This window comes from Anabrus simplex, unplaced genomic scaffold (assembly GCF_040414725.1).
Source record: "Anabrus simplex isolate iqAnaSimp1 unplaced genomic scaffold, ASM4041472v1 ctg00000124.1, whole genome shotgun sequence".
Classification (NCBI taxonomy): domain Eukaryota; kingdom Metazoa; phylum Arthropoda; class Insecta; order Orthoptera; family Tettigoniidae; genus Anabrus; species Anabrus simplex.
The window spans coordinates 267196-293462 of NW_027130073.1; the positions used below are offsets into that span (position 1 = coordinate 267196).

The 26267-nt window shown below is 39.0% G+C and overlaps 1 long non-coding RNA gene across 6 annotated transcripts in view; it reads right to left on the minus strand.

Moving 5' to 3' along the window:
* Positions 1 to 26267, minus strand: part of LOC137503445 (uncharacterized) — a 282266-nt gene that overhangs the window by 255820 nt on the left and 179 nt on the right. For all 6 annotated transcript variants that reach the window (XR_011019127.1, XR_011019128.1, XR_011019131.1 and 3 more), the window contains exons 2-4: positions 15911 to 15956; positions 9102 to 9157; positions 8835 to 8879 (exon numbers count right to left, since the gene is read on the minus strand). This is a non-coding gene — a long non-coding RNA (uncharacterized lncRNA). The remainder of the gene's footprint in view (positions 1 to 8834; positions 8880 to 9101; positions 9158 to 15910; positions 15957 to 26267) is intronic.

Consider the following 26267-nt stretch of genomic DNA (forward strand, 5'->3'; position numbering starts at 1 on the left):
TCCTCGAGTACAACAGATATTAGTGTCAAAATCTTGACTTTTGGAATGGCTGAATTTAATAGTGGCATATTGTTATTACTTCTTTGGAAGGATCATCTACTTCCTAGATAATATGGGCAGCAACAAAAACTTCAAGCAAAAAAAATAAAATGAAAATGATCTAAAGAAATTTTTATTTAAAGTAGAGGACCCGTGCTGCTCTATAGCAGTCATTATAAACATGTCAGATAACCCATCTTCGTATGCCTGCCATAGTTATCATGTTTTTCCTGCCTTTTTCAATGGTTTTATGCACATATGTAATAAGAAGTGCCTTATGGTATGTACAGTTCGTAGTCTGAATTTGTCCATTCTAATGTCATCATGCCATCTCTTTGGTAAAAATTTGTCGATATTTCATCATTTTTATTTTTTTATTCTGCCGTTCCGGATGTAAAGCTTGATATTTTGTAGTAGAAAGCAACGGTACATTTAAATGAAGTTCTTCTATATAGAACAGTTGTCTTGAGAGCTCATAGGTTAGTCTCGAAGGACAGTCTTTTCCCAGTCAGAGAACTCTTAAGATACACGCATACACTTGAAAATTCAACAGATTTAAGCTCAAATTCATTAATAGAGCTAATGATGTTAAACGGTATCACTATTCCAGAGCAATAACTCTGGTTGCATAATCATTAACTACTAAGTGTACTGCAAAGCTGAATTCCTTTGTCCAATTTCATTATGGCACTGGTACTATAAATATGATAGTCCCTCAGATTATCCCTAAGTTCTTTGTTACTGTACCTAACTTGTACCATAATGAAACATCTCGTATTCGGAAATCATTTCTCGCATCAGTATTGGACTTACGATGAAATTTGAGTTCCTTGATCCTACCAACTTGTATTGCGGTACACAAACATGTCACAGTTCGAAATAATTACACGGGCTGAGATTTAGATGTCTAGTGCAATGTGAATACAGGTACCATTTCGTGTCTGTAGTGTACAAGTATAAGGAAACTTATCTTGACTTCCAAAGCCACTGTATGAATGATTCAAGGCTACAACTTGTTAGGTCACTGTAAGAGGAAGTCGACAGACCCAGCACGTGTAGCTGGCCAGAGCAAGAAGAGAAAATTAGAGGAGGAAATTTGTGTGGATACGGACGCACTAGCAGACTGGAGGCATTAAATGGATGATGACGATAATGATTGCTGACATTCTGTTAAAAGAGAAGATACTACCTACCTCCAGGCCCACTGACTTTGGGTATTTAATGGGGAGGAGGTGGGCATGACGAACATGAAAACTGGCAAGTTGAATGAGAAACAAATATTAATGTAAACATTCCTATATAATAACAATTATCACAAACATTAATACTGTAATAACAGGGTAATAGAGCTTTAAGTCTTATTTATGGAGATTTCAAATATATTCAAATGTAAACAGAAAAATAAAACTTGGCTCATAAATATTATGTACAAATCTATTAAGAAGAAACACTAGTAAAAAAGTCCCAAACTTGCTACATAAATACATTTTCTGAATAAATGTCCTATAACTGTACATTGTTAATTTTATAAAATAACATGTAAGCAGCTTTGTCACCAGATGTACCGCCTGGACAGTCTCCACTGGGAAATGTAGATTCATTAAAGAATGACCGCTTCCTAATCTCTTTTGTTGATTTAAAATATTCTACCACCTTCTCCAGATGTAACGCCTTACCAGCCTCATTGTGTAGGCTCGCATGCAGAAGGCTCGATGAAAGTAATCTCTACTGTCCTGTAGTTGTAGGGAAACAAGCCGTAAGTGTTTTAGGGCCTGTGAAAAACCTCTCAGCTCATGAAGTTGTCCCGGGAAGGTCATCATTATTTTTAAAAACTGAATAATTCTGAGGCCAAATCAATAATAACGGCGTACAGCCTCCGGAGAGGCCGGTGCCGGTCTCTTTCTATTAGATGGCCTAGTCAGCCGAACACGATTTCAACAGAGTATGAAGACGACACACACACAGTGTCTGAGCCAGATGAATTAACCAGTTAATGTTAAAATCCCCGATTTGGATGAGAATTGACACGGGACTCTCTAGACCAAAGGCCAGAATGCCAACTATTTAGCCAATGAGCCAGACATCCTTAAGATGAACTTTTTTCAAAATTATTGGTAATGTCCTTTAAGTTATCCATTAATTTTCCTTCAATCAGCAGTGACAGATGAAATATTCCTCTGTGAAGGAAAAGACTATTAGAGTCTACATCATATTCATGGAGTCATAAAATTTTGTCTTCTGTTTCAGGTGCAGATTCATAACGGTTTGCAGAGCTACAGAACCTCCAGAATTAAAGATATTATATTCAGCAATTCGATGAGCGATCCCATTCTTCATGGAAAATTCTAAGTTCCCATGGAGGGAATTAGATATTTTTCACCAAAGAGCTTGTCAGCTTCTGATAAGTTCACCTGCATACATCCCAGCGTCAGTGGTCTGGTCTGACACATCCCACTCTTATGAGTCTAGTGTCAGATCTACGACGAAACACTGGTTAATAGAGCAAACACTTGTAAAGCCTTACATCTGACCCATTCTTCATATCGTGCATTATTATCGAGCCAAACATCCATACCCATTCATTTACTGGTGTTTTTGCAAAATTGCTTAGGTCTAAACGACAGCACAGTAGCGTGTCTCAATCCTTCTGTACTGCCTGCTTTATAGCCAGTAGTTTAGCACAGAAAGGCGTGAATACCAATATTTGTTGAAATTGCCGTAAGAGTGTTGTCATAGATTCACAATCTTCGCAGTCAGTGTCGGTGTTGCTGTTGTAAACAAGGTTGGGTTTACAAAAAACACAACTTCTTTATTTGCTTCACATGTAAAATTACAATATTTACACTAACAAAACTGAAAGTTATCTCGAAGCAAATTGAACTAAGAATTTGGAGAAAGAGTCTGTCTTTGTACACTATATACACGTTGGAGTATCCACGTTCACTACTATTTCGGAAAGATAGTCCTTGTGACATGAAAAGTTCTTGATAGTCGAAAACTATCAGAAGCACTGACGTAAATATCTCAGAGAGTCCTTCCTTCTTGAAGTGTCTGAGTTCATTAACGTAAGTTCAATGACTGAAGAGTTCCTACTTAGCGAAACTAAGTTGATAATGGGAGCTTGCATTAGCTAGGGAATGATAGTGGCATATAATGGTAAGACTGGGCACGGACAGCGGAACAGGCAAGAGGAGCGGTGACCCGAGGTGAGACCTCTTACTGCCAGAAATTCAGTCCACCTGGCCGAAGCACATTTTCAAGAGGAGTAGCCTCCGTGCTCGACGTAGGGTGTATTCTGGAGCTGGACACCGGGGTCAGTGGGTGTCTGGACAGGCTAGGAGCTCCTTCTTATAGCACACACGATGTTCCAGGCACGCGCACTAAGGGCTGCGCGTCGAGGCTCGAAGAATAACACACTGGCACGCGTGTAGCTTGCTGGCGGATCGAGAAGGGAGCGACGGACATACAACAGTTGCCTTCTGTCATTGACGCATGTATGTGTATGATAAGCTTAGTTATTTCGTATGAGTAAACGTGCCTGTTCACTCTCGTTTGACAAGTGGTATTTTGTATAGAACTGTGAAATTAATTAACATTGTTATGTTTATAGATAAGTCTGAAGTTCTTGTAAAGTTTATTTTTCTCTTCTGATTATGCAAGTTACATTTTTTTGTGACTACCTTAAGTCAATCACCTCGTCCACGTTGTGGGAGGTGGGCAAATGCATGAAGTATGGTATTGCCCGTAGGGGTGACGTACAGCGGAGATTTTGTGTACCTCAGGACCACTATGGCAGCTGTGAAAGCCCTTCAAGGAACCCTGAAAAGTGACAGCTAACAGAGCACTGATGAATTCTACAATGGCAGGTGCGGCAGAGAAGGGGACATTTGGAAGGGCAAGTCTGCCTGATGAGGCAAACCCCTTCCCGTGGGGTTACAGAAATAGGGGGCAAGCACTGTCTTGTGGTGAAGAGGGATCTTCAACGGCTACGTGAGGCAACCCATACAGAAAACGGCAGGTTTGGAGGCTCAGGTAGCAGCCCAACCTCCAAGCTCATGTGCTGTGGGCTAATAACTTGTACATCTTAAACCCACTTATTAAAAGAAACTAAAGTGAAATGAAACCCAAAGGATACCACGATGATGAACTTTAGATAAAAACAGAAAATGAGAATCAATTGTTGGAATGTTAGAACTTTGACAGAGGTAGGTAAACTAAAACAAGTTGAGAAAGAGATGCAAATTATGGCTTGGATTTTTTTGGAGAGATAATGATGCAAAATGGGAACTATTCTGGACAGTCCAGGGATGATGCTAAATGGAGAAATTGAATGGGTATATTGCGAAGTAGGACATCCAAGAAGAGTCTAATTGGATGGAGTCCCATCTCAGATGGAATGATGACAGCTAGATTTCGAGGTAAAATCAAAATGTAACAATAGTAGTTTGTTATGCACCAATAGAAGTATCTGATGTGGGAAACATGTTTTAGATGAAATGAATGATCATGGAGAGAGAGTTGCATATTTGTGTGCCACACAGGAAATGGTGATTGGAGGGATCATCTTTCCTCACAAAACGTATCATAATATTACATGGGTATCACCAGATCACAAAATAGAAAATGAGATCGACCATGTAGCTTTTAGTAAGAAGTTTAGAAGATCATTGACAGATGTGAGGAACAGAAAAGGAGCTGATGTTGGTAGTGAACATCATCTAGTAGTAGCTGAGTTTGAATTGCAAATAAAGGCTGCATCAAAGAAGTTTACAACTAGAAGAAAGAGGTTCAACATACGAAGGTTAAACAATGAAAACAGGAGGAAAGAATTTAGACAGGAGTTGAAAAATTGATTTGAAGTCCTTTGAAATCTTGAAGAAGATTTGAATGTGGAAAAAACTTGGGAAAATGTTAAGAACACTTATATACAAATGTGTGAAACAGTAATTGGTTATAGGAGCTATCAACAGAAAGGCTGACTGAGGAAACAAGGGATTTAAATGAAAAATGTAAAGCAGCAAAAGCTACATTAAATCCAAACAGAACAAGACAGCACAAGTCAGAAGACCAAAGGAAATACTATGAAGTTAACAAAATGGTTAAAAGGAGTGTGAGAAATGATAAAAGAAGATGGATTGAACAGCAGGCACAAATTGCAGAGCAAGCTGAGAAAAAGGATGATATGAAACAACTCTATAATATTACAAGGAAGTAGTCAAGGGGAGGTTATAGGAAGAGTAAACGAATAAGGGATAAACAAAGAAATATATTGTTATCACAAGAAGAACATTTAAAAAGATGACACGAGTATTTTCCAGAAATTTTAAAGAAAGATTACGGAAATGAGCAGGAAATGCAAGAAGAAATAAATGTAGGCTTAGATAATGAAAACTCAAGAATGAAGTTAGACCCCCCAACAGGCAGTGTATAATGAATAATGCTGTGGAGCAGCATGTGTCCCCTAGTAAGTAATTCTGGATTGTCTTTCTAAAAAGTATTCCCAGAAATTTGTCTTGGGCTGATTTTCTGAAATTTGGTTAAACCAATTCAATCCATGCCATGCTGTTTTCCCCATTTTCATATCACGCAGTTGCCCCCTAATTCAGACCATGATTGCTTCCTTTCCAGCTTATCTCACAGTCTGGAGGTAGTGATTTGATTCCTGGGCAAATTAAAGGACTCAGATATGGTTAGAGGTCCACCAAAGATGCTTTTGTAATATACAGATCTTCTGGCTATGTAGTGTCCACTTGGTAGGCCAAGTCAATTATGGCTGTAGTGCAAAGTGTTTTGACCTGCTTTTTTTCTGCATTCCAGTCCTAGCCCTTTTCAATACGTGCATTGTTTTTCTGTGGCATTAAATAATAGCAAGTCCTCTCCTTTCTCCCGTTGCTATGTCGAGTGAGATCCTCACACTGACAGTAATAAAATAAAGCTAGTTACACTAGTTAATCTTACAGATGGTCATTTCATCATCATCATCAGCAGAAAATCAAACAGAATTTAGCTCAATTCATTAACAGAGCAAATGCTGTTAAACGGCATCATCGTTTCAGAGAAATCTCTGGAGGCATGATCATAATATACCAAGAGTAGCGTAAGGCTAAACACGCACTGGTACTAGAAATATGATAGTCCCTCAGACCATCCCTAAGTTCTTCATTACTGTACCTAACTCGTACTACAAGGGCCATCCGGAAAGTAGTACCCGTTCGGGCCGCATTATGCGCTGACGACTTGGGTAGCTGTTGGGCAAGGTCAGACCGTGTCAGTGGTTTGTCTGCCTGCTCTGTGCAAGATTGCGTGAAGCTAGCATTGCCTGTGTTGTGTCTGTGATCATTTAAAATGTTTAAAATCATTGAGTATCCCACCAGTTGTGAAGTGAGGGCCGTGATTAAATTTCTTATTGCACGAAATATTCGACCTTGTGATATTTATCGCCAATTAACGGAGGTGTATGGAGACAATGTCATGGAAAAGTTGTTTGTTCAGCGCTGATGTCGCAACTTCAACCTGGGGAGGGGGAATACACACGACGAGACCATCTGAGGAACAATCGTCACGTCGTAAATGATGAACTCTGTGAACATTTTCCCAATGTGTCTCAAACAATTGTTCATGATATTGTCAAAGAACATCTGCATTATTCAAAAATCTGTGCAAGGTGGGTCCATCGCACGCTTACAGAGGAGCACAAAACCAAGCGATTGGCTGCAGCACTGAAGTTTCTGCGATGTTATTCCGTTGAAGGAGACTCTTTCCTGACGTGCAACATTACTGGGGATGAAACATGGGTTTGTTATGCCTCTTTTTTTTGTTTGTTTGCTTTACGTCGTACCGACACAGATAGGTCTTATGGTGACGATGGGACAGGGAAGGGGTAGGAGTGGGAAGGAGGCGTCCATGGCCTTAATTAAGGTGTGAAAATGGGAAACCACGGAAAACCATTTTCAGGGCTGCCGACAGTGGGGTTCGAACCTACTATCTCCCGAATACTGGATACTGGCTGCACTTAAGGCGACTGCAGCTATCGAGCTCGGTTTGTTATGCCTCACCTGAGAGTAACGGACATTCAATGGAGTGGCATCACGCTCATTCACCAACCAAACCAAAAAAATTCAAGACAGTTCTGTCCACCAGGAAACTCAAGGCAACAGTTTCCTGGGATCCCTGAAGTGTACTGCTCATTGATTATATGGCCCGTGGTGAGACAATTAATGCTAATGCGTATTGTGAAACATTAAAGAAATTAGGGCGGGCAATACAAAATTGATGGCGAGGTCTATTGTCTAGAGGCGTCATTCTCCTTCATGACAATGCCAGGCCTCATGCAGTTGCGATAACACAACAACTTTTGCAGCAATTCAAGTGGGGAACCTTCGACCATCCCCCATATAGCCCGGACTTGGCCCCTTCGGATTTTCATCCCTTTACGAAGCTTAAAGTATTTCTCGCGGAAAAAACATTTGACAGCGATGAAGAAATTAAACGAGCCGTGACTACGTATCTCAATATGCTGGCGGCGGAGGACTATGACGATAGAATACAAAAACTCGTCCCACATTTGACAAATGCCTAAATTTGCTTGGAGATTATGTGGAGAAGTAGTGTAAAGTATGCTCTTTCCAACAAAGATGTGTATATTTGTTAGTATTTACTCCTGTGTCTTTATTGCGCAAACGGCTACCACTTTCCGGATGGCCATCGTATAATGAAACGTCTCGTACTTGGAAACAATTACACGCATCAGTGTTCTCACTTATGAAGAAATTCAAGTCCCTTGATTCTGCCAACCTGTAATCATGTCACAATTCAAAAAATTATATGTGCCAAGATTTAGACATCTACTGTAATGTGAATACAGGTACTGTTTGTGTGTGTTCAGCTCCAGACATAACGAAAAACTAGTCTTGAATTCCATAGTCACTGTAAGAGGAAGGTAACAGAGCCACGAAGTGCAGCTGCGTAAAGCAAGAAGAGAAAATTAGAGGAGAAACTCTGCATGTAAATGGATGCACTAACAGACTGCGGGCATTGAATGGACGATGACGATAATGATTACTGACTATCTGGTAAAGGAGAAGATACAATGAGTACTACTACTACTAATACTACTCCAGGCATGCCATCTTTGGGTACTTAATGGGGACTTGGGCGTGATTTGCATGAGCAAAGGCATGTGAATTGAGGAACAAATTTTATTGTAATCATTCCTATATATTAACAATTATCACAAACAATCAGAGAAAACAGAACAATAATACAGCTTGTAGATCAAATAAACTTTTGAATGAGTATTATGAATGGAGATTTCAATTATATTCACAAGTATACAGATAAATAAAACTTGATTCATAAATATTATCATTTAGACTTTCACAGCCCATGTAACTATTCATGAGTTATATTCTTGGGCTTATGCCATGTAAATAATTGTAAATACACTCAATGTTTTGAAAGGAACATTGACTTTCTTCATCAGGAGACAAAAGAGAAAAGGAGCGACGTAATAATGGTTGCTAGAAGAAAGCAACAAGGAAGCTTGAAATGGTGCCCAAATATGTAAAAGGGACGCCATTTTAGCCCCATGCTAGAGACAATGAGTGGCAACAGTAAAGCATTACCCTCGAATGTTTCTGATAATAGGTAGTGCTTTGCTGTTTTACTGTGCAGCCAAAACAGTGGTATTTCAATGTATATAGAGCAACTCATAAGTCCTTCTAGTACTGTCAATAGATTATGTCACTTATTAAATTAATTACAAATAGAAATGGACAGGTTGTTGTGGTACTTACTTTGAAGTTCGCAGATTTTTTTTTTTTTTTTCCCCTCTCGAACTTCTGAAACAAGGAAGAAGATACATTTTTTAGTGAGGCCCTAAGACACATTGAAGTAATAAATTCACCATAAATTATGTAAGCATCTCTTTTACTGTTGACACCAAAACAATGGTATTTGAATATATTTGGACCAACTTCTGAGTCCTTCTAGTACTGTTAATGGATTATGTCACTCATTAAATTAACTGCAAATAGAAATGGACAGCTTGTTGCGGTACTTACTTTGAAGGTAACTACTAACGGTTTTTTATTTTTTTTTATTTTCCCCTCTCTAACTTCTGAAACAAGGAGGAAGATGCATTTGTTAGTGAGGCCTCGTGACACATTGCAGTAGACATCAGGAAAAATTCTCAATGAGGGTCAGTATTGAGTAATTAGTGGATAATAAGCAAGTGTTCAGATTCTTTGAAAAATGGAAGTATCGGGAGGGAGCCAAAAGGACAATGAGGGCCGTGAAAACAAAAATATGGTAGGGGTTGCAAATGTAACACCCTTAGGGTCAGAAGAGAACAAGAGGTGACCAAGGGGAAGCTCTGAAGTATTATCACATTTAGCTACCACTTATGAAAAGTAACAATAGATAGATAAAGTAATATCACTTAAAATAGCTTATATTTTTTCATTAATTAAGAAGTATATATCAAAACATTTGCTAAAAGATTTGACCAGTTTGCCCGGCTTTTCTACTGGAGTGATTAGCTTCATTCTTTCCTAAATTGCTCCTTAATTACCTGGTGGTGAATCAACAGGCAATGATAGCTCTCTTGAGTTCAGTTAACCTCACGTAATCCTAAAATCTAATCACTAAATGACCACTCCAATAATTGCTGGCGAAGGCTTACCCTTAGCTTGCAATACATTATGTATAGCTGGTCGATCATATTTAAGGAGTAATATGTTTACATAAAGTTTAAAAATGAGAGGTGACTATAGGCAAACCTGCACTTTCAACCAAACTTCGTACACATATGATTTAATACTATCTGGATAGAAATACTGTGGTGGGGTGGGACACACCAATCACCCCATGGATGCAGAGGGGAGGGAGCTTCATGTACAAATAATAAAAGAACAACCTAGGTTAGTGTTGAATCCACACTTTTTTTGAGGTCTGGGATATGAATAGTGATTCTCCGGATGAGATTTAAGTCAAAATACAGCCACAATCAGCATGGGAGAATGAGCTGTGGTGGAAAATAAAATATCCAAGATGTCCAAGATTATGTTATGCGCCTGCATGTTTCAGCATGGCTCTTAAACAAACTTGGTACAAATACTTACGACGTACCATCTGGGCAAAAGTACTGTTGGGGTAAGACACTCCTAGCACCACTGCGGTTGTGGGATGGGTGTTAGTGACATGAAAAGTATCCTAGAGAACAACAGATATTAGTGTCAAAATCTTTACTTTTTGGGATGGCTGAATTTAATTGTGACATATTTTTATTACTTGTTTGGAAGGATCATCTACTTCCTAGATAATATGGGCTGCAAAAAAAACTTCAAGCAAAAAAAATAAAATGATTTAAACAAATTTTTATTTAAACTAGAGGACACGTGCTGCTCTATAGCTGTATTATAAATATGTCAGATAACTCGTCTTCATATGCCGGTCGTAGTCATCTTGTTTTTCCTGCCTTTTCCAATGGTTTTATGCACATATGTAATAAGAAGTGTGTTATGGTATGCTGCATTTCGTAGTCAGAATTTGTCCATTCTGACGTCATCATGCCATCTCTTTGGTAAAAATCTGTCCATATTTCATCATTTTTATTTTTTTATTCTGCAGTTCCGGATGTAAAGCTTGGTATTTTGTAGTAGAAAGCAACGGTACTTTTAAATGAAGTTCTTTTATATAGAACAGTTGTCTTGAGAGCTCACAGGTTAGTCTCGAAAGACAGTTTTTCCCAGTCAGAGAACTCTTAAGATACATGGCCTTTTCTTTCTAGCATACCTACTTCATCCTCTGGTTAGCGTTACCAAATAATATCTAAGGCATAATTATGTCATGATGGGGTCTGTTTGTACGTAGCACCTTTTCACTTAGCAGCTTGAAACTTATTAGTAATGCTCTACCATCTCTTGCTGGGAAAGGTTAGGAAATCAAAGAGTATGTAGCAGGGAAGAGTCTACCGCTATGATCATTAGAAGTATGAACTCTCTGGCCTGGCAGGCAGTAATCAAACATGGCTGCTTACAATGACAGTACTTAAGATGATATTCACATATCAGAATATTATGAAAGTACTGAAAATACTGCTAAGTACAGTAAGTATTGCAGGTTAAGGGAAGCCTTCACCTGCAGTAACTGGACTGATCATTATATTACTTTATTTTATGATTACGCAAAGTTGGTTGAACTTAGAGACCTAACAAAGTCCCAAGATCCACTGGCAGGTAATTCTGGGTAGAATACAACAAAAATGAAGCCAATCAGTACAGTGGAAAGGAGAGATGGATTTGCCAAAGCTGTTTTTTGTAAATCTTAATGTAAAGACACTCAGCAATAAGTCTAAAAACTACAAAATTGTTTGTAAAATACCAATCCACACAATAATAAAAAATCTACAAAAATTAAGCCTTACTCATAATGATAAAAGTGAACATACAAGAATGTACCCAGACAAAGCACTGAACAATTTCATATCGACACAATATCTGACTGATGTATATCAAATGCTGCAAAGTAGCATGGGTCCATTAGTTACGATTAAAGCAATTAAAAAGTAATCACAGAACTTTATCTTGTGCTTATTTTACGAAATTTCGCCACTCCACTTCGAACCCCGCCATATTCTGCCTTCCCCATTTTCAGACAAGGTATATGATCCTTAATTTAGGCCACGACTGCTTCCTTCCCAACCGCCCTTGTGGCCTACTTGTACCAATTTGATTCCTGGCCACGTTAAGGATGTCAGGACTGGTTTAGGCGTCCACCACCTGTCACCTTGTTATCTACAGGTCTTCCGGCAAGGCAGCGTGCAATTGATAGGACGACGACTACACCGGCTGTAGTACAATGGGGTTTCATTTGTTTTTGTTCTGCTTTCCTTTTACATCCTTGAGTTGTTGAAAATCTCCCTTGTATTTCTGAAGGTTAGCAGGTTAGTGATGTAGATGTTGATTCCCATAGGGAACCTAAAATATTTGTCCTGAATGAGTAAATTTATAATACCAATATAATGGTCCGTTATTGGACATTATAAATTTTCCAGCTAACTCATTCTTGGTTGCCTGCGTTCCGCCCTCGTGTGCTAGCCTATGTAGTGGCCTCCACGGTATGCACTAGCCTTGCATCTTGGGTGGTGTGCTAAGTCCCAACTGACGAGCCTAACTTAGCACACGAGGGCGAAACGCAGGCTACCAAGAATGAGTTAGCTGGAAAATTTATAATGTCCAATAACGGACCATTATAATGGTATTATAGCAGGTTAGTGTCGAACGAGAGTTTTTCCCAGGCAGAGAACTCTTAAGATTCATGGCCTTCACTCCTTCTAGGGTAGCTACTTCATCCTCTGGTATGTGTTCCCAAATAATGTCTAAGGCATAATTATGTCATGATGGGGTCTGCTTATACAAAGAATCCTTTCACTTAGCAGCTTGTTATTAGTAATTCTCTACCATCTCATGCTGGGAAAGGTTAGAGTATCAAAGAGTATGCAGCAGGGAACAGTCTTCTTCCACGATCTTTAGAAGTATGAACTCACTGGTCTGACAGGCAGTAATCAAGCAAGGCTGCTTACAATGACATTACTTAAGATGATATTCACATATCAGAATATTATGCCAGTATTCGGGAGATAGTAGGTTCGAACCCCACTATCGGCATCCCCGAAAATGGTTTACCGTGGTTTCCCTTTTTCACACCAGGCAAATGCTGGGGCTGTACCTTAATTAAGGCTATGGCCACTTCCTTACCACTCCTAGCCCTTCCCTGTCCTATCATCGCCATGAGACCTATCTGTGTTGGTGCAACATAAAGCAACTAGCAGAATATGATTAAAGTACTGAAAGTACTGCTAAGTACAGCATGTATTGCGGGTTAGGGTAAGCCTACACCTGCTGTTACTGGAGTGATCATTAAATTATTTTATTTTACAATTACGCAAAATTGGCTGAACTTAGAGACCTAAAAATGTCTCAAGATCCACCGGCAGGTAATTCCGGGGAGAATACAACAAAAATGAAGCAAATAGGTACAGTGGAAAGGAGAGACAGATTTGCCAAAGCTGTTCTTAGTGAACTCTTAATATATAGATACTCAGCAATAACACTAAAAAACTAAAAAATTGTTTGTAAAATACCAATCAACACCATAATAAAAAAAATCTACAAAAATTAAGCTTCACTCTTAATGATCAAAGTGAACATACAAGAAATGTACCCGGGCAACGCATTGAACAATTACATATCGACACATTATCTGACTGATGTATAACAAATCCTGCAGAGTAGCATGGGTCCACTAGTTACGATTAAAGTAATTAAAAAGTAATCACAGAACTTTATCTTGTGCTTATTTTCTGAAATTTCACCACCCCACTTCGAACCCCACCATGCTCTGCTTTTCCCATTTTCAGACCAGGTATATGATCCTTAATTTAGGCCATAATTGCTTCCTTTCCAACTGGCCTTGCGGCCTACTTGTACCGATTTGATTCCTGGCCATGTTAAGGATGTCAGGACTGGTTAGAGTTCCATGACATGCCACCTTGTTATATACAAGTCTTCTGGCAAGGCAGCATCCAATTGATGGTAGAAGGACTATACTGGCTGTAGTGCAATGGGGTTTCATTTGTTTTTGTTCTGCTTTCCTCTTACATCCTTGCATTGTTGAAAATCTCCCTTGTATTCCTGAAGCTTTAATTAATAGCAAGGTATCTTCCCTCTCCTGCGGCTCTGTCGAGTGGGATCATCATACCGTAAAGGCTAGTTACATTAGTAAATCTTACAGATGATCATTCCATCATCAACACCAGGAAATTAAACAGATTTACCCTCAAATTCATTACCAGAGCTAATGATGTTAAACGGTATCACTATTCCAGAGCAATAACTCTGCTTGCAGGATCATAATCTACCAAGAGTAGTGCAACACTAAACACTGAATATCTTTGTCCAGTTTCATTATGGCACTGGTACTAGAAATCTGATAGTCCCTCAGATTTTCCCTAAGTTCTTCGTTACTGCACCTAACTTGTACTATAATGAAACATCTCACACTTGGAAACAATTTCTCACATCAGTATTGGACTTATGATGAAATTTGAGTTCCTTGATACGACCAACTTGTACTGTGGCACTCAAAGATGTCACAGTTCAAAATAATTACATGGGCTGAGATTTAGATGTCTAGTGTAATGTGAACACAGGTACTGTTACTGTCTGTACAGGTACAAGCATAAGGAAACCTATCTTGAGTTTCAGAGCCACTGTATGGTGGAATGAAGGCTAAAACTTCTTAGGTCACTGTAAGAGGAAGGTGAGAGAGCCAGGAAGGGTAGCTAGGTAGAGCAAGAAGAGAAAATTCGAGGAGAAACTCTGCATGTAAACAGATGCACTAACAGACTGGAGGCATTGAATGGATGATGACGATAATGATTACTGACTATCTGTCAAAGGTGAAGATGATACTACTACTACTACTACTACTACTACTACCACCACCACCACCACCACCACCACCACCAGGCACGCCAACTTTTGGTATTCAATGGGGACCTGGGCGTGATTAGCATGAGCAAGGACATGTGAAATGAGGAACAAATTTTATTGTAAACATTCCTATATATTAACAATCATTAGAAAAAATCGGAGAAAACAGAAAAATAATACAGCTTGTAGATCAAATACATATTTGAATGAGTCTTATGTACAGAGATTTCAATTATATTCACAAGTATATCTAAAAATAAAACTTGATCCATTAATATTTTGAATGAATACCTTATATACGAAGCTATCAAAAAGAAACATCCCATTCTTCTTATTATTATTCTTTTATGACCACACAGGATCACTTTAGTCAGTCCGTCGTTCAGGTCTCTTTGAAGGGACTATTTGGGCTTTGCGGTCCTCCTAGTACTTCTTCAAACGCTCCGATCCTCAAGCCGTTTGCTCAGTCGAAAATATGCGTGTTGTTGGTTTGTTTCGTGTAAGGGTAAAGCGGAGGTTTGTATTCCTGAGTTTTGTATTCGATTGATCTTATTTGTGGTGTCTTCTGTTGTAAGGCCTATTTCCTTCAGATCCTCTCTTACTTCTCTGAACTATTTACATCCTGTTGTGGTATTTTTTGAGACAAGATTGTGTTGTACTAGTTGTTTCACAAGTCTCGAATCCTGCATCCTCATGATATGTCCAAAGAATCCCAGTCTCCTCTTACGCATTACTGTATATTGTTAATTTTATGATACGAATTGTTTAAAGCTCTACCACCAGAAGTACCGCCTGGACAGTCTCCATTGGGAAATGTAGTTCTTCTCTCAAGAAATGCCCCCTTACTAATCTCATTTCTTGATATAAAATCATATACCACCTTCTCCAGCTGTAACGCCTTACCAGCCTAAATGTACGCCCAAACACAGAGGGCTCACCAAATGCAATCTCTACTGTCCTGTAGTTGTACAGAAACAAGCCTTGAGTTTTTAGGGTATAAGAAATGTCTCTCAGATGTCACGGTGGCTAGATTTTGAGAGGGGAATTAAAGAGAAAAGTGGATGTCGGCCACATCTAGGCAAGATCCTAAACTTGTACGCTACTGGAATCCACCAACACAGTCCAAGCACACCGCCTTGCTTACTAATCTTTGGCCTTTTGGACAAATATGGTTTTGAGATTTTAAAAACCGTACATGAGTATTAAAGTAATAAATTTACTATAAATTATGTAAGCAACTACTTTACTGTGCAACCAAAACAGTGGTATTTCAATGTATTTGGAGCAACTCGTAAGTCCTTCTAGTACTGTCAATGGATTATGTCACTCATTAAATTAATTGCAAATAGAAATGGACAGGTTGTTGTGGTACTTACTTTGAAGTTCACTGCTATTTTTTTTTTTCCTTCCCCTCTCTAAAATCTGAAAGAAGGAGGAAGATGCATTTGTTAGTGAGGCCTTATGAAACATTGCAGTAGACATCAGGAAAAGTTCTCAATGAGTGTCATTATTGAGTAATTAGTGGAGAATAAGCAAGTGTTGGGATCTTTTGAATAATGGAAGTATCGGGAGGGAGCCAAAAGGACAATGAGGGCCGTGAAAACAAAAATATGGTATGTGTTGCAAACGTAACACCCTCAGGGTCGGAAGAGAACAAGAGGTGACCAAGGGGAAGCTCTGAAGTATTAATACGTTTGGCTACCACATATGAAAAATAACAATAGATAGATAAAGTAATATCACCTAACATAGCTTATATTTTTTCATTAATAAAGAAGTATATATCAAAATATTTACCAAAAGATTTGTCCACTTTGCCCGGGTTTTCTACTGGAGTGATTAGCTTCATTCTTTCTAAATCACTCCATAATTACCTAGGGGTGAATCATCAGGCAATGATAGGTCTCTTGAGTTCAGTTAACCTTCAGTAATCCTAAAATCTAATCACTAAATGACCACTCCAATAATTGCTGGCAAAGGCTTTCCCTTAGCTTGCCATATATTATGTACTTAGTGGGTTGATCGTATTTAATGGGTAATATGTTTACATAAAGTTTAAAAATGAGAGGTGACTATCGGCAAACATGCACTTTCAACCAAACTTCGTACACATATGATTTAATACTATCTGGATAGAAATACTGTGGTGGGGTGGGACACACTAATCACCCCATGGATGCAGAGGGGACGAGCTTCATGTACAAATAATAAAAGAACCACCTATGTTAGTGTAGAATCCACACTTTTTTTTGTGGTCTTGGAGATGAATAGTGATTCACCAGATGAGATTTAAGTCAAAATACAGCCACAATCGGCACGGGAGAATGAGCTGTGGTGGAAAATAAAATATCCAAGATGTCCAAGATTATGTATGTGCGTCTGCATGTTTCAGCAAGGCTCTTAACCAAACTTGGTACACATACTTACGACGTACCATCTGGAGAAACGTTCTGTTGGGGTAAGACCCTCCTAGCACCACTGCGGTTGTGGGATGAGTGTTAGTGACATGAAAAGTATCCTCGAGAACAACAGATATTAGTGTCAAAATCTTTACATTTTGGGATGGCTGAAATGAATAGTGAAATATTTTTATTATTGTTTTGGTAGGATCATCTACTTCCTCGATAATATGGGCTGCAACAAAAATTTCGAAGAAAAAGTAAATGATCTAAAACACATTTTAATTTAAACTAGAGGACCCGTGCTGCTCTACAGCTGTCATAAATATAGCATGTACTGCAGGTTAAGGTAAGTCTTCACATGCAGTTACTGGAGTGGTCATTAAATTATTGTATTTTATGATTACGCAAAGTTGGCTGATCTTAGAGACCTAACAATGTCTCAAGATCCACCGGCAGGTAATTCCAGGGAGAATACAACAAAATGAAGCAAATCAATACAGTGGAACGGAGAGACAGGTTTGCCAAAGCTGTTTTTAGTAAATACTTAATATATAGATACTCAGCAATAACACTAAAAAACTAAAAAATTGTTTGTAAAATACCAATCAACACCATAATAAAAAATCTACGAAAATTAAGCTTCACCCTTAATGATAAAAGTGAACATACAAGAAATGTACCCGGGCAACGCACTGAACAATTTCATATCGACACAATATCTGACTAATGTATAACAAATGCTGCAGAGTAGCATGGGTCCACTAGTTACAATTAAAGCAATTAAAAAGTAATTACAGAAATTTACCTTGTGCTTATTTTCTGAAATTTCACCACTCCACTTCGAACCCCACCATATTCTGCTTTTCCCATTTTCAGACCAGGTATATGATCCTTATTTAGGCCACAAATGCTTCCTTCCCAACCGCCCTTGTGGCCTACTTGTACCGATTTGATTCCTGGCCACATTAAGGATGTCAGGACTGGTTTAGAGGTCTACCACGCGTCACCGTTTCATCTACAGGTCTTCCAGCAGGGCAATGTCTGATTGATAGGAGAAGGACTATACCGACTGTAGTGCAACGGGGTTTCATTTGTTTTTGTTCTCCTTCCCTTTTACATGCTTCATTGTTGATGATCTCCCTTGTATTACTGAAGCTTTAAATAATAGCAAGGAATCTTCCCTCTCCTGAAGCCCTATCAAGTGAGATCATCATATCATAAAAGCTAGTTACATTAGATAAACTTACAGATGTTCATTCCATCATCAACACCAGAAAATTCAACAGATTTAAGCTCAAATTCATTAACAGAGCTAATGATGTTAAACAGTATCACTATTCCAGAGCAATAACTCTGGTTGCATGATCATTTTACATCCATTGGGAAATACAGACTCATGAAGGAATGCCTGCTTCCTAGCCTATTGTTGATTTAAAATATCTACCACCTTCTCCTTACCAGCCTCCTTGTGTAGGCTCGCATGCAGAAGGCTCGATTAAAATAATCTCTGCTGTCCTACAGTTGTAGGGAAACAGGCCGTTAGTCTTTTAGGGCCTATGAAAATCCTCTCAGCTCAAGAAGTTGTCAGAAGTTGTACCGGGAAGGACATCATTATTTTTTTAAACTTGAATAATTCTGAGATCAAATCAATAATAATGGCGTATAGCCTCCGGAGGGGCCTGGTGCCGTTCCTTTCTTATTAGACGGTCTATAGGCAACCTGCATGTCGGTGAGAATGGGGCTCTACCTATCATGATTTCAACAAAGTATGAAGATGACATACATGCACACACAGAGTCCCCTAGCCAGATGAATTAACCAGTTAAGGTTAAAATCCCGAATCAGATGAAAATTGAACACGGGACCCTCTAGACCAAAGGCCAGAATGCTAACTATTTAGCCAATGAGCCAGACATCCTTAAGATGAACATTTTTCGAAATGATTGCTAATGTCCTTTCAGTTATCCGTTATTTTTCCATCATTCAGCAGTGACAGATGAAATATTCCTCTGTGAAGGAAAAGACTATCAGAGATCAGAGTCTACATCATATCCATGGAGTCATAAAATTTTGTCTTCCATTTCAGGCGTGGATTCATAAGGATTTTCAAGAGCTACAGAACCACCAGAATTAATGATATTATATTTAGCCATGTGATGAGCGATCCCATCCTTCATATTGTGCATTGTTATCGAGTCAAATATCAATACCCATTCATTTACCGGTGTTTTGCCAGAATTGCTTATGTCTGTAAACGACAGCATAGTAGGGTGTCTCAATCCTCCTATACTGCCTGTGTTCCCTAATAATAAATTTGGAGCTTAATCTATAAGGAAAATAATTTATTGTACAGGAATATTTCCTAACACTATTACTGAAGAAAAAACTTCCAACAGAACAAAAAAAACACACACCTTGCACACTTCACGACCGTCATCCTTTTTTAAACAAAACTAAATGGAGGGATGTCATGGTACCAACCACTACAAACACATAACAGGATAGAAATTATCTTAACAGCCTGCTTTATAGCCACTAGTTTAGCACAGATAGGCATGAATACCAATATTTGTTGAAGTTGCCGAAAGAGTGTTGTCATAGATTGACAATCTTCGCAGTCAGTGTAGGTGCTGCCTTCTGTTATTGACGCATGTATGAGTATGATAAGCTTAGTTATTTCCTATGAGTAAACGAGCCTGTTCACTCTCGTTTTTTTGCAAGTGGTATTTTGTATAGAACTGTGAAATTAATTAATAATGTTATGCCTATAGATATATTTGAAGTTCTTGTAAAGTTTACTTTTCTGTTTGAGCAAGTTAAAATTTTTTGTGACCCCCGTAAGTCAATCACCTTGTCCACATTGTGGGAAGTGGGCAATGCATGAAGTAGGGGATTACACGTAGGAGTGACGTACTGCGGGGACTCTGTGTACCTCAGGACCACTACAGCAGCTGTGAAGGCCCTTCAAAGAACCCTGAAAAGTGACAGCTAACAGGGCACTAATGAATTCTTCAATGGCAGATGCAGCAGAAAAGGAGACCTTTGGAAGGGCAAGTCTGCCTGATGAGGCAACCCTCTTCCCGTGGGGTTACAGAAATAGGGGGAAACCACTGCAGGTGAAGAGGGATCTTCAACTGCTACGTGAGTCTACCTCTACAGAAAACGGCATGTTTGGAGGCTCAGGTAGCAGCCCAACCTCCAAGCTCGGGTGCTGTGGGCTAATAATTTGCACATCTTAAATCCACTTATTAAAAGAAACTGAAGTGAAATGAAACCCAATGAATACCTCAATGATGAACTTTAGCCCAAAACAGAAAATGAGAATTGGTTGTTGGAATGTTAGAACTTTGACAGAGGAAGGTAAACTTAAGCAGGTTGAGAAAGAGATGCAAATTATGGCTTGGATTTTTTTGGCTTAAGTGAAGTGAGGTGGTGCGATTTTGGAGAGATAATGATGCAAAATGGGAATTATTCTGGACAGTCCGTGGACGATGCCAAATGGACAATGGAATGGGTATATTGCTAAGTAGGACATCCTAGAACAGTTTAATTGGATGAAGTCCCATCTCAGATAGAATGAAGACAGCTAGATTTCGAGGTGAATTCAAAATGTAAAATTAGTAGTTTGTTATGCACCAATAGAAGTATCTGATGCGGGAAACGTGTCTTAGATGAAATGAATAATAATGGAGAGAGATTTGCATATTTACACAGGAAATGGTGATAGGAGGGATCATATTTCCTCACAATGGGTGTCATAATATTAAATGGGTATCATCAGATCACAAAATAGAAAGTGAGATCGACCATGAAGATTTTAGTAAGAAGATTAGAAGATCATTGACAGATGTGAGGAACAGAAAAGGAGCTGATGTTGGTAGTGAACATCATCTAGTAGTAGCTGAGTTTACATTGCAAATAAAGGCTGCATCGATGAAGTTTACAGCTAGAAAAAGAGGTTCAACATACGAAGGTTAAACAATGAAAAGAGGAGGAAAGAATTTAGACAGGAATTGAAAAATTGATTTGAAGTCCTTTGAAATCTTGCATAAGATTTGAATGTGGAAAGAACTTGGGAAAATGTTAAAAACACTTATATACAAATGTGTGAAAAAGTAATTGGTTATAGGAGCTCTCGCCAACATGGGAATTAATTGAAAAATGTAAAGCAGCAAAAGCTATATTAAATCCAAGCAGTATAAGACAGCAGAAGTCAGATGACCAAGGAAAATATTATGAAATGGACAAAATAGTTAAAAGGAGTGTGAGAATTGATAAAAGAAGATGGATTGACCAGCAGGCACAAATTGTAGAGGAAGCTGGGAAAAAAATGTGATATGAAACAACTCTATAATATTACAAGGAAGTAGTCAAGGGGAGGTTATAGGAAGAGTAAATGAGTAAAAGGATAAACAAAGAAATATGTTGTTATCAGAAGAAGAACAATTAAGAAGATGGCACGAGTATTTTCCAGAAATGAGCAGGAAATGCAAGAATTAGGCTTAGATAGTGAAGACTCAAGGCAGTATATAATGAATAATGCTGTGGAGCAGCATGGGTCCACTAGTAACTAATTCAATCAATCAATCAATCAATACTGATCTGCATTTAGGGCAGTCGCCCAGGTGGCAGATTCCCTATCTGTTGCTTTCCTAGCCTTTTCCTAAATGATTTCAAAGAAATTGGAAATTTAATCGAAACCGACTTTCAACCTATTAGGTCGTGTCTGGTTGGCCATTTTTGTTCTGTACTTAACATCTCTTCAACACGTACTAAATGTACGTAACACGACCTAATAGGTTGAAAGTCGATTTCGATTACAATGCGGTCGTGAAAATTCAATATTCATTAAATTGGAAATTTATTGAACATCTCCCTTGGTAAGTTATTCCAATCCCTCACTCCCCTACCTATAAATGAATATTTGCCCCAGTTTGTCCTCTTGAATTCCAACTTAATCTTCATATTGTAATCTTTCCTACTTTTATAAACGCAATTCAAACTTATTCGTCTACTAATGTCATTCCACGCCATCTCTCCGCAGACAGCTCGGAACATACCACTTAGTCGAGCAGCTCTTCTTCTTTCTCTCAATTCTTCCCAACCCAAACATTGCAACATTTTTGTAACACTACTCTTTTGTCAGAAATCACCCAGAACAAATCGAGCTGCTTTTCTTTGGCTTTTTTCCAGTTCTTGAATCAGGTAATCCTGGTGAGGGTCCCATACACTGGAACCATACTCTAGTTGGTGTCTTACCAGAGACTTATATGCCCTCTCCTTTACATCCTTACTACAACCCCTAAACACCCTCATAACCATGTGCAGAGATCTGTACCCTTTATATACAATCCCATTTATGTGATTACCCCAATGAAGACCTTTCCTTATATTAACACCTAGATACTTACAATGATCCCCAAAAGGAAGTTTCACCCCATCAACGCAGTAATTAAAACTGAGAGGACTTTTCCTATTTGTGAAACTCACAAGCTGACTTTTAACCCCGTTTATCAACGTACCATTGCCTGCTGTCCATCTCACAACATTTTCGAGGTCACGTTGCAGTTGCTCGCAATCTTGTAACTTATTTATCACTCTATAGAGAATAACATCATCCGCAAAAAGCCTTACCTCCGATTCCACTCCTTTACTCATATCATTTATATATATAAGAAAACATAAAGGTCCGATAATACTGCCTTGAGGAATTCCCCTCTTAATTATTACAGGGTCAGATAAAGCTTCACCTACTCTAATTCTCTGAGATCTATTTTCTAGAAATATAGCAACCCATTTAGTCACTCTTTTGTCTAGTCCAATTGCACTCATTTTTGCCAGTAGTCTCCCATGATCCACCCTATCAAATGCTTTAGACAGTTCAATCGCGGTACAGTCCATTTAACCTTCAGAATCCAAGATATCTGCTATATCTTGCTGGAATCCTACAAGTTGAGCTTCAGTGGAATATCCTTTCCTAAAACTGATTCTCAGAACTTTGTCTTGGCTGATTTGGCTACACCAATTCAATCCACGCAGTGCTGTTTTTTCCATTTTCATACCAGGCAGCTCTCCCCTAATTCAGACCATGGTTGCTTACTTTCCAGGTAATCTCACACTCTGGACGTAGTGATTTGATTCCTGGGCAAATTAAAGGACCCAGGGATGGTTAGATGTCCACCAAATGTGCTTTCGTAATATACAGATCTTCTGGCTATGTAGTGTCCACTTGGTAGGCCAAGTCGATTATGGCTGTAGTGCAAAGGGTTTTGACATGCTTTTGTTCTGCTTTCCAGTCCTACCCCTTTTGAATACGTGCATTGTTTAATATCTCCCTTGTTTTCCTATGTCATTAAATAACAGCAAGGCCTCTTCCTTCTCCCGTAGCTATGTCGAGTGAGATCCTCATACCGACACTAATAAAATAAAGCTAGTTACACTAGTTAATCCTACAGATGGTCATTCCATCATCAGCAGAAAATCAAACAGAATTTTGCTCAGTTCATTAATAGAGCAAATGCTGCTAAACGACATCATCGTTTCAGAGAAAAAATCTCTGGAGGCATGTTCATAATCTACTAATCTACACTGAAGATCTTCGTCCAATTTCATTACAGCACTGGTACTAGAAATATGATAGTCCTTCAGACCATCCCTCAGTTCTTCATTACTGTACCTAACTCGTACTACGAGGGCCATCCGGAAAGTAGTACCCGTTAGCACCGCATTAAGCGCTGACGACTCGGGTAGCCACTGGGCAAGGTCAGACCGCGTCAGTGGCTTGTCTGCCTGCTCTGTACGAAGGTGCGTGATGCTAGCTTTGCCTGTGTTGTGTCTGTGATCGTTTAAAATGTTTAAACAAATTGAGAACCCCACCAGTTGTGAAGTGAGGGCTGTGATTAAATTTCTTAATGCACGAAACGTTCGACCTTGTGATTTTCATCGCCAATTAACAGAGGTGTAAGGAGACAATGTGATGGACGAATTGTTTGTTTGGCGCTGGTGTCGCAACTTTAACCTGGGGAGGGTAAATACACACGACGAGGAGCATTCAGGGAGACCATCTGTCAGTACAGACCAACTGCTGAGCGCAGAAGACAAATGCGTGAGGAACGATCGGCGCATCACAATTGATGAACTCTGTGAACATTTTCCTAATGTGTCTCGAACAATTGTTCATGAAATTGTCTAAGACCATCTGAATTATTCAAAAATCTGTGCAAGGTGGGTCCCTCGCATGCTTACAGAGGAGCACAAAACCAAGCGTATGGCTGCAGAACAGACGTTTCTGGGACGTTATTCCGATGAAGGAGACTCTTTCCTAACTCGCATCATTACTGGGGACGAAACATGGGTTTGTTATGCATCGCCTGAGAGTAAAGGACAGTCAATGGAGTGGATCATACTCATTCGCCAACCAAACCAAAAAACAAGACAGTTCCGTCCACCAGGAAACTCATGGCAACCATTTTCTGGGATCGCCGAGGTGTACTGCTCATTGATTTTATGGCCAGTGGAGACACAATTAATGCTAATGCGTATTGTGAAACATTAAAGAAATTACGGCGGGCAATACATAATCGACGGCAAGGTCTATTGCCTACAGGCGTCATTCTCCTTCATAATGCCAGGCATCATGCAGCTGCGATTACACAACAACTTTTGCAGCAATACAAGTGGGAAACCTTCGACCATCCCCCGTATAGCCCGGAATTGGCCCCTTCAGATTTTCATTCCTTTACGAAGCTTAAAGACTTTCTGGCGGGAAAAAGATTTTACAGCGTTAAAGAAATTAAATGAGCCGTGCCTACGTATCTCAATATGCTGGCGGCATAGGACTATGACGGTGGAATACAAAAACTCGTCCCACGTTTCCATAAATGCCTAAATTTGCTTGGAGATTATGTGGAGAAGTAGTGTAAAGTATGCTATTTCCAATAAAAATGTGTATATTTGGTAATATTTACTCCTGTGTCTTTACTGCGCAAATGGGTACCACTTTCCGGATGGCCTTCATATAATGAAACGTCTCATACTTGGAAACAATTACACGCATCAATGTTCGCACTTATGAAGAAATTCAAGCCCCTTGATTCTGCCAACCTGTATTGTGGCACTCAATCATGTCACAATTCAAAAAATTATATGAGCCAAGATTTAGACGTCTAGAGTAATGTGAATACAGGTACCGTTTGTGTGTGTTCAGCTCCAGACATAAAGGAAAACCAGTCTTGAATTCCATAGTCACTGTACAGAGGATTCAATTCTAAAACTTCTTAGGTCACTGTAGGAGGAAAGTGACAGAGCCAGAAAGTGCAGCTGGGTAAAGTAAGAACAGAAAATTAGAGGAGAAACTCTGCATGTAAACGGATGCACTAACAGACTGGGGGCATTAAATGGATGATGACGATAATGATTACCGACTATCTGTTAAAGGAGAAGATACTACGAGTACTACTGCTCCTGCTGCTGCTGCTGCTGCTGCTGCTACTACTACTACTACTACTACTACTACTACTACTACTACTACTACTACTACCACCAGACATGCCATCTTTGGGTATTTAATGGTGACCTGGGCGTGATTAGCATGAGCAAAGGCATGTGAAATGAGGAACAAATTTTATTGTAAACATTCCTATATATTTACAATTATCACAAACAATCAGAGAAAACAGAACAATAATACAGCTTGTAGATCAAATAAATTTTTGAATCAGTCTTATGAATGGAGATTTCAATTATATTCACAAGTATACAGAAAAATAAAACTTGATTCATAAATATTTTTAAAAAAATATCTTATATATGAAGCTACCAAAAAGAAACACTGGAAGGAAAGTAGAACTTGCTTCATAAATACATCTTCTGAATAAAAATCCTGTTACTGTATGTTGTTAATTTATGATATGAAATGTTCATAGCTCTACCACCAGAAGAACTGCCTGGACAGTCTCCATTGGGAAATGTAGTTCTCCAGCTGTAACGCCTTACCCGCCTCCGTGTATGCTCAAATGCAGAAGGCTCACCAAATGCAATCTCTACTGTCCTGTATTTGTATAGAACAAAGCCTTGAGTTTTTTAGGGCCAAATAAAGCCTCTCAGATGTCACAGGGGCTCAATTTTGGGAGGTGAATGAAAAGAAAAGTGGATGTCAGCTATATCTAGGCAAGATCCTAAACTTGAACGCTAGTGGAATCCGCCAACACAGACCAAACACAACCCCTTGCTTACTAATCTTTGCCCTTTCCGTCGGATATGGTTTTGATATTTTTAAAAATGTACACGAGTATTAAAGTAATAAATTTACCATAAATTACGTAAGCAACTA